Source organism: Oenanthe melanoleuca, chromosome Z, assembly GCF_029582105.1.
Source record: "Oenanthe melanoleuca isolate GR-GAL-2019-014 chromosome Z, OMel1.0, whole genome shotgun sequence".
NCBI classification, from domain to species: domain Eukaryota; kingdom Metazoa; phylum Chordata; class Aves; order Passeriformes; family Muscicapidae; genus Oenanthe; species Oenanthe melanoleuca.
The window spans coordinates 26,174,314-26,187,477 of NC_079362.1; the positions used below are offsets into that span (position 1 = coordinate 26,174,314).

Below are 13,164 nucleotides of genomic sequence, written 5' to 3' on the forward strand. Positions count from 1 at the left end.
CCCCCATGCCTGTCCTAGACAAGCCCCATATCTTCACAGAGCCATCAGCTCTCTTTGATGCAGTTCACGGCACGGGATTTGTAAGACTCTGAACAGCAACACTGAGGTTTATGGTTCTGTATGAGGTGTTGCTGGGCTAGTCACTAATGCACTGATCTTCTTTGCATCTCTGGCAATAATACATGAAGCATCTTGCAAACCCTAATCCAGTCATCTCAGGGCAACATGGGACCACCCCAAACTTTCTTTCACAAAGACCCCTGAGCCCTGGCCACTTGGACAGACACTGCTCATATTTCTGGTGCGCGTATTGTGTGATCCGACACAGATTTTGCCATAGAGGCTCCTCTGCTTTTTTTTTTTTTTTTTCTTAAATTCCTAATCCTCGACATGTTTAGGCACCCATGGGCACCCATTTTTCCTTTAATCCTTGTAGTCCTGCTGCTAGGGGCTGGGCACGAGTAGAAAGCCATGAAGAACCAAAGCTTGGCTTCCAGGAGCTCTATGGTCACATTCACTTTTCAGCATCTGCTGCACTTCAGTAGGATTGGGATATCCTCTGGTCCAGACAACAGGAGACTGAACCAGGGAGAGAGAGAGAGAGCTCCCATGGAAGAAGCTGCTCTTTTGCCTTGAGAGGTTTTAGAGGAGTTTGTGGCTCACAGAACATCATGCACTGCTGCTGCATTATAGCAGGAGCCTCGAGGAGGCTGAAACATTGCCACAGAACAAAGGTGACTTATGGATAGGGATGCTTTCTTTCCATAAGATTTCTGATGTGTTCAAAGTTTCCCTGGAAAACAGCATGTTTTATAACTGTATTCAATGTTATTTACCCAGATTCCTCTGCATCCTCTTCGGAACAGAGGTCCCCAGCATATGAGCACTGGGCTTCAGAGAGCATGTATGTAACAAATGAGCAAAAAGTCAAACTACAGAGAGTGCTTTATTCTTTGTGAATTGTTGGAACTGTTCTTTGTAATGTACACGTGCTTTAGCAATCTGCGACAAATGATCGGACTCTAAGGAATAAAAGCTGATCAATAAAAAGTGAAAATACTGTTCCAATTATTCCTATCTGATAATGCTGAAGTATGCATTTTTTTCCCACAGGAATTAGTAGTGATCCCATTGAATGGGATCATTCAAAGCATCCACTGCACTGAAAATTTCAGCACATTTCCAATACAAAATGAAACTGTCCATTGCTACCCACACCAGAGTATGATGCATAGAGAAGTGACAGAGTGAAGAGACATCTTAAGTGTAAATTCCCGGATTTTTTTTTAAATTAAAAACACCAGAGGTACTTTCCTGAAGAGGAAATTAGACTGAAGAGGAATTAGATGTTTAATTTTTCTGGGTTTCTATGACTAATCTTGCAGCCACTCAGCTGAAACTGTATGAACGCTGAGAATTAAACAATATCAATGTCTGCACATGTTAAGCATACTTATGATTTGAATCAATTCACTAAATTGAGCACATGGAACTTACATGGTTTGTTCTGGAAACAGAAGTTTTTCCAGACTGAAGGATGTGAAAACCACTTCCCTATCTAGTGCAATTCAGTACGCCTGTGTGTGATTACATAAACGTGTCTCAGACGACAGAGCACCACAGCCAAGTCTCATAGCAGTTACATTCATTAAACATCTCAGACCATGTGATCTTCCTTGGACCTTCAATACTTGCCTGTTTTTAAGATTTACTGAATATTCCCTGTATTTTCTATTTTGACCAAGAGTGGCTGATTGAGAATTAATGACATTATCCTTGACTAAATGACAGGTCAGTGTTACAGGGCTGAGTGAGCATGCCTGAAGTCACTAACAGAAATCAAAAGAACTGAAAAAACATTGTTGCTTTAACTATATCGGTTCACTAAAAGTGGACTCAAAAATAGTTTTCTTTAAAATGTTTGCAATCATTTTACCTTCATATAATTTAATCTCATGCACAGATCAGCTTTTTCCCATGAGCTCAGGACTGTATTTTCTGCTATTTTACTTCAGGAGTCGGTAGCTAGAGCAATTTTTGAGTAACCATAGGGATGCTAAGCAGTGGTGATTTACAATTTGCAGATGTAGTAGCAGCAAGTACTGTCTTACTGAAGAAAACTCCAGCATACCTGAGGTTGTAGATTACCCTTTTGTTGAAGCTTTGATTGCTTTCAAGTTAATCTTGGTTCTTATAATGGTATCTGGGCAGCTGGCTGAGGACAGGACAGATTTTGTAGACATGTACAGGCAGTTTGTGTCCCAAAAAGATGAATAAAATCTGGTTTATAATGAAGCTACAGCAGATACACTGCCACAGGATGGGAAGAATCAATTTTGCATTCTGAAGACCATTGACTCATGTATATCATCCCTTTTCTACCACCAGGGGAGGACATCTGCAGCTTGAGCACACTGTTTCAAGACTGTAGTGGTCCAGCACGGATGTGACCGGTGCATAGGTGAGAAAACTACTAAGACCTGCCACCATAATTGGTGTATAGATGGTAAACCATCTATTAGAGCTTGTAACAGAACATGTTTTTTGGTCACCTCTTGCAAAGCTTGCTTTGAACAGACAGAAGGTGAAATCCAGCACTTTCCAAAGTTAACAGCCTGAGGAATACTTAACAAAACTTTTCAGCATGTTGAAGTCTGGTCTCAGAGCAAAATTGCAATGCTGAGTACAAAAACAAGGTCTGTGTGGTGACAACTTCTTTCTAAAAAGAAAGCACCTCACCAGCCATGAGACCTGCTCTCACCTATGCCAAAAACTTTGTTAATAACCATACCTGTGGTGCAGCAGATATTGCAAGTAGCTATAGCAGACAGTGTCATCACCATGTTGATACCACACAAGCAAAGATCAGACCTGAGAATTGTCTCTGCTCTTTTCTTGTTACTTGAGAAATATTATGAGTGCTTTAAATGGTCTTGCTGCTTTACAATAGGCTTTTGTGCTGCTGGGGACACTGATGGCTTGTATAGCTGTAGGTTACCTTCCTAGAAATCTCTCTACAGGGGTTAGAAATGCTTAGCAGTAGCAACTGAACTCTAAGTGTTGTGTGTACAACACACATCTTTTCACTTGATGCGTGTGCATGCAAAAGTGGCCTCTAGATGCTCCAGCAATTCAATGAAACCAGATTGTTTCACAGTAAAAACTTACAGAGGGTAGGGGGTGGGGAAGAACAAGTAATTTGAACCTGGTTTTGTATAATTCTTCTAATCTGGAAAACTATCTATTATGCAACCCTGTCCCTTTCCAAGGATGAGTGCTCCGTGGCCCTGCAAATTGACTATTCCTGCGGCTGCGGCTCTCAAACGGCTCTTGCCGACGCCGGCAAGAAATTCCAAAGTTTCACAGACGAGCACCGTGGCTGCTCCACAACACCTGCACATCAGCGCCAAGCAGCCCGAGCCCCAGGCGCTGCCCCCAGGCAGCTCGGCGGCCGAGCATTCGGCGCTGGGCACCGGGCACTGGGCATTGAGCATTGGGCACCGGGCATTGGGCACCGGGCACTTGGCACTGGGTATTGAGCATTGGGCACCGGGCATTGGGCACCGGGCACTGGGCATTGGGTATTGAGCACTGGGCACTGGGCACCGGGCACTTGGCATTGGGCACCGGGCACCGGGCACTGCGCGGTGCAGAGCGGGCCGGGCACGCGTGGGCTCCGCGGGGCGGGCGCACCTGGGTCCCGCCCGGCCGAGCGCGCAGGCGGAGCGGAGCGGAGCGGAGCGGGGGCGGAGGGAGCCCAGCCCAGCCCAGCCCGTGCCGTGCCGTCCCGTTCTTACCCTCCCCATCCCGTGCCGTCCCGCTCCGCTCCGCTCTGCTCTGTCCCGCTCTGTCCCTCCCCGTCCCACCCCTCATTCCTCCCTCCCTCCCTCTTTCTCTCCCCTCCTCCTCCTCCTCCGTCCCTGTGCGCGCCGGCGGCGGCGCCGCGCTCCCTCCAGCCCGCCCGCGCAGCCCCGCAGGTAAGCGCAGCGCGGCGCGGCGGGCCCGGGGGCGGAGCGGGGCGGGGGTCCCTGCATTCTCGCCCGCGGAGAGGTGCCCGCTGCGCAGCCCCCGGGGGCTCCGTGCTCCTCGCTGGCTGCTTCTCCGGGGCTGCCGAAGCCGGGCTCGGTGCCGCGGCGGTGTGCGGGCGGCGCGCCCGGTCCGGGCCCGCTCGGCGAGGGCTCCTCCGTGCCTTCGAGGCGTCGGGTCAGGCTGCTATTCCTGCTGGACTAACGTCTCCCGGGTTGGCCTGGAATAACTGATGGGCACTTTTTTGATTAAGAAACACTAACAGAACTTACTTTGGGTCTGCCCTCTTTTTCTTTTTTTTTTTTTTCCCTTTTTTTTTCCCCCTTTCCTCACTCCTTCTCTCCCCTCCCCCCTTGTCCCCCTTTCCCCCCTCCCCCCCCCCCCCCCCCCCCCACCCCAAATCTCTTTGGATTTATTTGTACCAAATTAAGGCAGTGGGAAAAGCCCTAGATTAAAAAAAATAGTTGCCACCTCTCTCTCCTGACTTCCCCCGTCCTTTGGACGAAGAGCTTGCTCAAGTCCGATGGGAGCAGTGTCGGTGTATCCATGGTGTTTAAAAAGGTAAAGGACAGGGAGAAGATGAATGACAAGCATAAGGCTGTGATTTATTAGAGTAGGACCGGGAGCGGGGGGAAGAGGAGGGAAGCTGGAGGACAAAAGCCGTTAGCAAACTGAAATGAGAAGAGAGAGGTGGAACCAGAGGGACCAAGTTTCTTCCTCTCGCTTCTTTTCCTATGTTCCTTTTAAATAGCTCCACAGTGGGAACCATCCCAAAAACTGCTTCCTATGGAAATATATGAAAAGTTTTCATTATCACAAAAATGTTGGAATGTCTAAATTTAATTTTCTTGGGGATATCTCTGTGAAACTAGCTCACACCTTCACGATTTATCTGTGAATGTTAGAAGCTGCCTAAATCCCCCGCCTTTCATTTTTTTCTTTTTCTTCTTTTTCCATCCTTATTTGCTCCAGGTTCGGGTAGGTTTTCTGTGGGTTTTTTTGTTTTGTTTTGTCTTTCTTTTAATTGTTGTTGGTTGGTTGATTTTTTGCTTGGTTGGAGTTTTTTTTTTGAAGTCTCAAGGCAAAATAACACAAGGGAGACCCTGTAGGCAACTTGTGTTCTCAAAGTGTGGGGTAATTGGGGCAGCTGCAATCTTATTACTGCTAAGAACTGCTGCAGCTCTTATCTTTTCAAAGAAAGTTTTTGCGTGCTAGGTCAGGTTTGGTGTGTTGTACCATTTGGTCTAAAATGAATCACTCTCAGGCCCGGGAGTCATGTTTCAATTTAGCGGCCAGGTCTGTGTGCCATGCAGCCTGTTACTCTTGTGTGGGGATGGGCTATACTGAAGTACTAAAGTAATATTTCTGGCCATTTTGGCAGTGGGCTGAAGCATGGGCTGCGTGCACAGGCGTAAGTGAAGCTCTGCCCTGCAGCTTGCTATTACTGGCTATAGGCGTGCCGCGTGTCTTTCCTTAACTGATATGTGCTCAGACTTACAAAGCAACTTGATAGGCCTGTGTTTTACTGCTGCTTTTATTAAAGATTAACCACACAAAATTAAACCCTGTTTTGCTCCAGAATGGATCGACACAGTCTCTTCCTGCGCAGTTGTACGTGAACAGTGGTTGTTTTCCTTTTTACAGCAAATAACCAAGGGAATGTTATTCAGGAATGCTGAGAAGCACTGCTGCATGATCAGTGGTGTTGTCTTCATCACTGCCTATTACAGATTGCAGTAGTTAGACTCTTGGCTGCTAGAAACCTTGTTCTGAGAACTTAGCAGTAGCAGTCCTGGTTGAAGAGAGGAAAACATTGGCTGGTGTCTGCTTTCTCTTCCTCCGCTCTTCAAAACAAATATTGAGGGTCGAAAGGTTAAACAGCTTTTGAGACGAAACACATGGAAAATACAAAGTTAAAGCAGTGCTTACCCAGCCTTAATATGTGAATTCCACGTGTAAGTAACAGGCAATCTTATCACTGTGAGCAAAAATATTTTATGGTCATGTGGTTTTCATCAGTAGCTCTGGACGATTGTAACTAAAATATAATTCCTTCTCTGCTTCAAACTGGAGAAAAATAAAAACCTGTCTTTAACTTGGTCTTATAGTGTCACACAGTTTAACTATTTGGGGAATCCAGGAGAGGTTGTTGAAGAAAGAGCTTTGCTCTGCTTTGTACATACATGGGATTCACTTTGATATCACTATGATGAGCTCTTAATAACACTTCAATGGATAGTTAGCTGTTTCTCAGTGGCCTTTCCATATTGATCTCGCTTTGCATCATATTCAGACGGTTAAATCAAAAAGCAAGTAATTCTTCTGAGCAGTTTATTCCTTTAGGAGACCACCACCATCTTCCCTTTGAGTGCCCAGCAGTTTGAGCACTCTCAGAGGTGAGCTGCCTTCTGCAGATGCCAGAAGAGCTGGCTTTGAGCACCTCTAGGTGGTGACCTGCCAGCACTTACTGAGCACTGTTGCTGTGTATCTGGATTTTTTTTTAATATGGATGTAGAGGAAGATTGAGTGCAGCTCTTTTGCCATCAGGGCTGAGTGGGGAACTCTTCACAGGCTGTCACTTGAGGTCTTGGTGATGCTCGAGGATATGTGGAATAATGAGAGTGGGAAGAGGTACTGTGTGGCAGTTGTCCTTTTCGCTATTGTTTCCCTCATTGCTACATAAGTGCAATTTCCTCCCCTTCAGAAAGAAAAGTACGTGTAATTTAAGGGACACTTAAAATCAGCTTAAATCCATCTAAATGGGATATTTGAAGGGTGGCTGCTACACATAATGCCAGGGAAAAGATGCATACAACTGTTTTACTGAAAGAAGGATAAGGGCAATCAATATTTGATCTCTCCAGCATCTTTAGTTAGTGGATTAGTTTTTTTGTATGTTATGCATTTCACTGCTTCATCTTTCACAATGGGCTATATTATTTTTTCTGTCAGTTTAATAGGGTGAAAAGAAAACAAACTTTTGAGAAAATAAAGTATGTTTTTTCTTTTTCCATATTCCCATCTTTTCTTTAAGACTGCTTTCAATTTATGTATGGTACTCATTTTTTGCCTTAGAAGTTTTGATAATTTGGAGGGAGAGTGCTGCTCTGTAGAAATGCTTGATATTGAAGCTCAGGGCTTCAACTGGCAGTGGTTATGTAGCATCCAATGTGTTTTTGACTTTTCCAGGTGTTGCAAGGTGATACTGTAGAGATGTGGCACTTCTCAGCAGTGCTGCATTAGGGCTGGACTTACTTCATGTTTTCCCTCATGTGTTTTTCTTTCTAGCTAATGCAGAAGCTTAAGGCTTCATCCATGGCCCATAGACATCAATGGCAAAAACTGTATTGGCATTGAATGACTTTGGATCAGGTGTAAGACTGATGTGTTGCTTTGACAGAAATATAAAATTATTCCCAGGGCAGAAGAAAATTCTGTCAAGGAAATGAGAGCTGTTGTTCTACTTACATGTAGGTAACTTGAATTTTGGTTTTCTTCATTTGTATTTTAAGCTTAGTTTCTTCTAAACCTGTAGAAGCATTGCCTGTGCATTCATGCACTTTCATTGATGAACTGGTACATATGACATTGAACATCTGAATGTCTGGTGCCTTGGTTTGGCTTTTGCTGAAAGTAGAGCAGAATTCTGAGAAGTGCCTGTATTTGTGAGCTCAGATCTCTCCTTCTCTCCTCCACTGGTGTTTCTTGACTGCCTGACTCTCTTTCCATATTCCCATAACAGCACACCTGGCTTGCAAAATCTTGGTAATTGTTTGGCTGAAGGTTGCACTCTAGGACCTATTTTAATTTTTTAATGACTGATGTCTTTAATTGTTAAAAGTACTGTGCAACATTGAGCACCAGAAAAGAAAAGAGCCTATGTGCTGGTGCTAGTTTAGATAGTATACATGTGTCCCCATCTCACATGGCAACTCCATGGCCATGGCATTTCTCTTATAAGCTCTTGACAAAGAAGTGGTTCTGTATAATAGCCTTGCTTAGTGCAAAGTGTCCAGAATTTCCTGATAGGCACAGCCTGGAATAGTTTTTTGACCATTTTTTTTTTCAGTCCTGTACCTGTTTCCTACTGGATCTGGTTCCTTCTTGATCCAGAGACTGTAGGCAGTTAGGTTAGTAAAGAGGAGAGCTCTGGTGCACTTACCCCAGAAGTAAAGATGTATTTCTTCTTAAAAACAAAGTGACTCTTCTCCCTTTGGTTCTGGCAGGCAAAAACAGACACAGACTTGAGGGGCTGCTGTGGTTCAAGGAGTCTGGGTAAGGCATGCCTGCCCCTGCCAGAGCACAGCTGGAGAGGGGGAACCACATCCCTCCTCCTCAAGCCACTCCCAGGATAAATAGCCTGGACAGGGCTCTGGCCTAGGGTGTGTGCAGAGTGTTTTGGTTTCCAAGTGCCTTGAAGATTTGTGATGGTGGACTTTGTAATGCATAGTAGTCTGGCTGCTGGTCCTGCTGGGGAAAGAGGAGCAAAGTGTTGTGCCTTGCTGTTTCCCACTCCTACGCTGCAGCGTGGTCTGCTGCTGAAATGATGGTAGACACTGTGGATCAGTGGCACAAGAAATGCCTTCAGCTGCAAAACTGGGGAGGCTGGATGTCTTTTAAAAGGAAACATATTTTGTGAGTACAGATACTGTATTGCTGAGAACCGTATGTAGACTTTTGTGCCAATGAATTATCTTTATTTTAGATTTCTTTAACTCGAGAGGCACTGGAACTGCTTTTTTTTTTTTTTTTTCTTTTGTCTTCCATGTAATATACTTGAAATAAAATTTGGAGGTCCTCTCATTTTCTTTTCAAAAATACAGAAGCAATAAATATGAGAGCCCAATATTCTCTTTCTGGTTTTGCTTCTGACTGTGACTAAGAGGCAAACACCTCCTTGAAGTGGATTTTTGAAACTGCTGAAAAAAAAAAGTCTGTGAGTTTGATAGTCATATATGATAATCCTCAGTTCAGTAGGCCTCATGTTGCCATATTTCAGACCATTCTGACTTTTCTGTAGGAATTTACGTGCCACAATGACCTTTGGAGTAGGATGGATTTCGCAGGCACTTTCTGCAGTCCATCCATTTCTTTGCCTGCTAGAAAATGTATTGCATGTTGCAGTGCTTGCAGTAGCAAGCCTGAAAGCATTGGATTGACATCAAAGGCAAGATCTTTGTGTACAGAATGCTGGAGATTGTAAGAGTGGTAAAAATCTGGCAAAGGAAATGCATACTGTTTTTCATTGCAAGCCCCTTTCCCTCCCTCCTCCCCGTCTTTTTAGGGTGTGTGTGGCAGATTTGAAATAGTGCTGGTACATTATTTATGGGAGCAGAAGGTTTTCTTAGAAGTTCTTTTGCCATTTGAGGATGATTGTTTTCACCCCGGGTGGAAAAATATAGCTATAGTTGTATCCATATTTTTATAAGGAAGAAGCTAGCTACAGCTGTAAATGTTGGATGAGTATTGAATGTTTACAGCCCTGGGAAATGTGTATCTTCTAGGAGTAAGTGGGTGATTATTTAATAGCAGTGAGCTGAATGTGAACTCTAGCAAAGACTTCCTGGAATTCAAGCAGTCAAGAGAGATGCTGTACAGGTCACACCTGTTTTTAAGGTGGTTGTACTTCAGGTTGGTGTTTGTAGGAAAGGAGAAAGACTGATAAACTCTCAAGCTTTCATAGTTGCATAGCTTCCAAGTGTGGCAAGTGTTGTTTTGTCTGCTCCAGAGGGGTTTTGATAAAAGGTCTGTAGCTGCTGGATTTCACTGAATGTTTAGTATTTGATAGTGCAGTCTGGTTTTGACCTGTGGTTGTCATATCTGCTGGGCAGTGCCCTGGAGCCTTGAGCTGCCGTGAGTGACAGAGCAAGGGAGCTGGGGTAGATTGCATAGCTGCAACGTGTGAAGGGCAGCATGCCTCCCTGAGCCAGGGTGTGGGTGTCCACAGCCACGGTGTTTGCGCAGAAGAAAGCGCAAATTTGTTTGCAGCTCGATTCTGAACCAGCTTTGCTGGAGTCAAGTGAGGTGGAAGGGCTGAAGGAGGGGCAGAAGGCTCTGGGATGCCACCAGCGGCACAGTCAGCCTCCCTTCAGCTCCCAGCACAGCAGCCCGTGGACGGTGAGCACCCACACCCTCCTGCTGCTTGACCAAGGAGAGGCAAGCCGGAGCGGCGCCGGCTGAGCTGCTGCCAGTCGGATGGCTGCGGCAGGACACCTCGGTGGATGGCTGCAGGCTGGTCCCCAAGCCAGTGTCAGTGTCAGGAGAAGGTCACCTTGCCCCTAGGCGTTGCCTTGCACTGGGAGAGGCTGTGGTCGTCACTGTTGCGATCATATCTGCTCGGTGTGTGTGCCTGCGTTAGGTGCTCACATTCTCTCTCGGTGGGGTTAGTTTTTCTTGTGGTTTGGTTACTGTGTTTTCACAGTCTCTTACTGCAACAGTGGTGTCACATCTCGGGTCCTAGTGCTTTCAAGATTTCGTGGTTGTGTTACTAACCACTTCTGCAGGTACTTGTAACTGAATATGAAGTAGCAAAGGGTGCCAGTTTGTACCTGTTCTTGACGTTCTGCCGGGACACTTCTGAGCTCTTTCATTGACGCTCCAGCTAATAGAAGTAAATTGTGTTCTTTTGTGTATAACTGAGTTTGTGTTTCAATGCCTTCTGTGACAGGTGTGTTTTCAGTGATTGTCTGTAGGAACTGGATCAGTAGTTTTACAAGGAATGTACAGTCCTCTTACAAGTTTCAGTGGAAAGGGTTTCATGTGGTAGTGAAGCTGTAGTGTAGGATGTAAAGGGGAAATTTGGCTACCTTGCCTAAGGCTGTGCTTATAGGAGTAAACTTCATAGCACATTTCTGTAGCTGCATGCTAACTTTGAATAGATAAAACTAGCTATTGAAGTAAAAAGGCATTTGGGAAATTGGTTGGGGAATGTTAGGTAGAGAAGCATAGATTCAGATTGGTGATGATAAGTCTGTCAATCCCAAAGGAGAGTAAAGCACTCTATTAATACTGAATTGCATGTCACTGACTATTGCACTGGCAAGGTGTCTTTGCAAATGTGTATATGCTCCTGCTAAAATGTTGTATGTGGTATAGGCAAATTATCAGTACAGGAGAATAACTTGAACGTTCCCTGCATCCATCCGGGAATATCTCCAGGCATTTCTGTCTAGTCAGGATGAACTAGCATGTTGTCCTATATGCTACAGTAACACTGGTATGTACTAGGTTTGGTGTTTGAGCATGTGTTAACCATCCACACAATCATTGGATCAGGTTGAGGAGCAAAGCCTGGGCTTTCAGTGAAGGATTCATTGGAATTTTCAGCTGTTTCTATCCATGTGTTTCCCAATTTCTTGCTACATTCCCACAGACCAGTGCATCAATAGATCATTGCCCCTTCATTCCTCTTGCCAAGGACATGGAATTCACCTTTTTTTTTCCTGAGATACAGCAGTGGGACAAACAACTTCAGGGAGATGGATGTGTGGATAGCTACCCAGCATTCAAGGAGTATCATCTTGAATGTGACTTGTACTTGAAGGATACCATCATAAATGTCTATCAACTTTATTGGTTTTTCTGTCTTTCCTTTTCCTTGCTGTCCCTCCCAAAATATGTCATACATGGAGTGCAATTCTGTGGAAATGAGCCTGGAAATGGACATGGTTTCTGTGCAGGGCTTTGAGAGCTGTACCAATGTGGCTAGCAACATAATCTGTATAGTTTTACTCCTTTTGATGGAACCACTGAAAACTTTACCTCAGAGCAGTATATTTCCCTGTGCAGAAGCCTTGCAAACAGAAGAAGACTTTCCTGAATTTAGAGTCTACTCCTCTAGTCTTTTAGCTTCTTATTTACAGTAGTTACAGCATCCTATTTCAAAAGCCCATGCTAGTGGGACTGGAAACTAAGTGAGACTTCATTGTATTACTATAATCAGAACAATCCTGGCATTTAGTGAATAGACTAAAAATAGCTCTCTAGAACTATTCCATTTTGTACACAGTTGATAGGAATAGCATAGGTTAGTGCCTACTTTGCCAAGAAGTCCAGTGTGTTTCTGTTTGCTATCTTGGATTGCTTAAATTTCACATGCAAAAGCATCCTAGGATGTTCAGCCTAGAGGAAAAAATTCAGGGAGAGATGTGCAAGCTGATGACAATCTGATTACAGGAGGGAATTACATGATTGTAGAAAATATAAATGCCTTAAAAATACTATGCTTGAGCAAACACTTATGCCATGAACCTGCATATTTCCATCCCCAACATCTCCTCCACAAAGTTTCTAGCAATCAGTTGCCCTAATTTTTGTGACAAAGTTCTGTTTGAGGAACTTGTTTACAGCTTTTTCAGTTCTTCTTTCTAAATTGTTCCTAATATTCCTTGAATACTCTGTAAGGGGATCTTTGGTATAATTTTTTTGTGAAAATAGTTACTTTTCCCCTCAGAAATGTGACACAAAAATGCAGGAACAGCTTTGGCAAAGAAGCCACACCCTGCTCCTTTATGCTTCATTTGAGAAAGGAGTTAAAGCAGGGGAAATACTGACTTTTCTTTTTTCTTCCCAAGATGAGGTGACATTTCTTGGTTGGTAGGAAACCCAAATGTGCACTTGCCATGCATCTGTCTCCTGCAATTGTGCCAGAAGTCATTCTGTGCTCTGTACACCCCCTGACTGTTCTTCTTGTGGTTTGATTAATTTTCCTCCCAAGACCCTGCAAGTGTCATCTCCTGCTTGTGTGAGCTGTGTCTCCACTAGAGGGGGGTGCCAGTACTGCTGTAGTGGGAAACTTTTGAGGATTTACTAAGTTAGGGTGCTTTACTCTTCCTTCTTGCCTGGCAGTGTTGCCCATTGGGTTAAATGGAGTAGAAGGCTACTGCAAGACTGAAGGCAGCAGCTGACCAAGTAATAGGCATTGGGTTTCTCCAAAACACTCTCAGTTCTGCCAGCATGCCATAGGATATTTTTATATGGAATCATAGAATGATTTGGGTTGGAAGGGACCTTAAGGATCAGCTGGGTCCCAAGCCCCAGCCACAGACAGGAACACTTTCCACTAGTCCAGACTGCTCAAAGTGCAGCATAACCTCAAACAGCTCCAGGGATTGAGGTATCCACAGCTTCTCTGGGCAA

General features: G+C 44.6%; 1 protein-coding gene across 3 annotated transcripts in view; it reads left to right on the forward strand.

The window, feature by feature from the left end:
• Positions 1-3,819: 3,819 nt before the first annotated feature.
• The window catches only part of LPAR1 (lysophosphatidic acid receptor 1), a 73,356-nt gene continuing 64,011 nt past the window's right edge, over positions 3,820-13,164 (forward strand). Inside the window, exon 1 of one of the 3 annotated variants that reach the window (XM_056514058.1) lies at positions 3,820-3,977. The gene's annotated coding sequence lies outside the window, so the exon portion shown is untranslated. Of the gene's footprint in view, positions 3,978-4,010; positions 4,588-8,406; positions 8,662-13,164 lie in introns of those variants that run through there. The other 2 variants (XM_056514060.1, XM_056514059.1) reach the window with 2 other exon arrangements.